Source organism: Syngnathus scovelli, unplaced genomic scaffold (genome assembly GCF_024217435.2).
Source record: "Syngnathus scovelli strain Florida unplaced genomic scaffold, RoL_Ssco_1.2 HiC_scaffold_28, whole genome shotgun sequence".
NCBI classification, from domain to species: Eukaryota; Metazoa; Chordata; class Actinopteri; order Syngnathiformes; family Syngnathidae; genus Syngnathus; species Syngnathus scovelli.
Genome location: NW_026061370.1, coordinates 1310699 through 1312455, shown reverse-complemented (window position 1 = coordinate 1312455; position 1757 = coordinate 1310699). Strand labels below are relative to the sequence as shown.

At 41.0% G+C, this 1757-nt stretch overlaps 1 non-coding gene across 1 annotated transcript; it reads right to left on the bottom strand.

Annotated features, from left to right (window-relative positions):
- Window positions 1–462: 462 nt before the first annotated feature.
- On the bottom strand, window positions 463–572 carry LOC125993381 (U5 spliceosomal RNA). The gene has a single exon (XR_007490176.1). It is a non-coding gene; the product is annotated as a U5 spliceosomal RNA (small nuclear RNA).
- Between the last annotated feature and the right edge of the window lie 1185 nt (window positions 573–1757).

Below are 1757 nucleotides of genomic sequence, written 5' to 3'. Positions count from 1 at the left end.
GGAGCCCTTTCTGCGAGATGCGAAAGAAGGTCCCTCTCCCAGCGCCAAGGTTCCTGCTCTTATACTACTCTGGGCCGCCTTTCTGCAAGGAGGCGACTCTGCCTAGCCTGTGTGATGACGTGTGACCTTGTAGTCTTAACTGAGAGCGACTTCTACATATGTGCAAAGGGTGTCATAGAGAAGAGAAAGCTAATAAAGCAAGAGAAGGGTTGCAGCGATATAACGGCATAGCTCAAGCTACCCAGCTAATCACATGTGCCAAAGAGGCCTATTCTAACAAACCGTTGCTGAGAATGGGTAGACGGGGAAGCCTGTAAGTGAGTCCGTCACTCGCATACTCCATCGCTTCTCGGCCTTTTGGCTAAAATCAAGTGTAGTCTCGGTTCTTGGGTTTGAGGGATTAAGAGAGCTGATCATAGAAGAGAGAATTTTAACCATAAAAGTGGTGCCAAAGAGGCCTATTCTAACAAACCGTTGGTGAGAATGGGTAGAGATAGACTCTTATTGTTCCTCCCCACGGAAATCTTTAGTAAAAGGCGAAAGATTTATTCCATCTGAAAAGAAAGAGAGATCTGATAATCTGGGTCAAAACGGGCCACGTCACTGCTGGTCTCACCAAATTCACAGGCGGTCTCACACTCAAATTGTAGCAACCAGTCCTTCTAATACAAACAATAGACGTTGATAGATTTACTATACTTACAAGGACTCAACCTAAATAGAAGGTTTAAACAAGTATTTTGTTTTCATTAATGTCTTTTTTACTTTAAACATCTTTGGCGCACAGGATTGTAGGTACCTGATCAAACCTTCTTTCAAACAGCGTCACCTATCGATTGGGCGTCTATTATGAGTATTGAAGGTAAAAACAGTTGTATGTCTTGGTACGTGTACTTTTGGTATGAGAGAATGGGAAATGATCCCATCTCTGTGTTTTATTTGAAAACGTGTGATTTCATAACTTTATTCAAATCGGGAAACAAAATACGATCGTAATTTCTCAAATGATTTCTCAAATTTCAGAAGTGCTCTATATCTCTCGTGTCGCAAATAATTGAGGCTTTTCTCGTTGCTGGCATGGTTTGGAGTGTAATTTACCTCCACTGTGATGGTGGCGTTCGATATTTGACATTTGAATATAAATCTGTCAATTTACTTTAGAAAGTAAATGTTGTTTTCTAGAAATCTATACTGAGATGTATGAGGAACAACAATCGGGCGTATTCTTAAAAAGACAGACCTACAGCCGACAAAAAGGTTTTGATACGTTCATATCATATGACGAGTCAGGAACGTGGTAATTCCATATTATTTTGCATTGACTAATTTGGTTAATACAGTTTAGCAAGCAAATGCACAGTTCCATAGTACAGTTAATAACATGCTCAAAAGCATTCAGTGTGTCACAGCACCGCAGACCTAAACTCCATGTACGTACGACTGCGTGTGATTTTTGTTTTAATCAGAAAGACCAGGGGAGAGCGCGAACGCAGTCCACGACTGTTGTGTTTATACGGAGTAGAGATGAACACGAATGCAACTTCTTTATTCAGCAACTTTTTATTTTCTCCCCACTCATGTCTTACATAGCAGTACAATGCCCCTGGCGCACCACAGAGCCCCCAACTGTCAACATTATTTGAGACCTCCAATAACAAACTATATAATATTATAGTTTCAACATACGATAATACCACATCTCCCTTTTTCCAGGGATCATAGGGTAGACTGCCTTTGTCTCGTCAGACCTTAGAGCA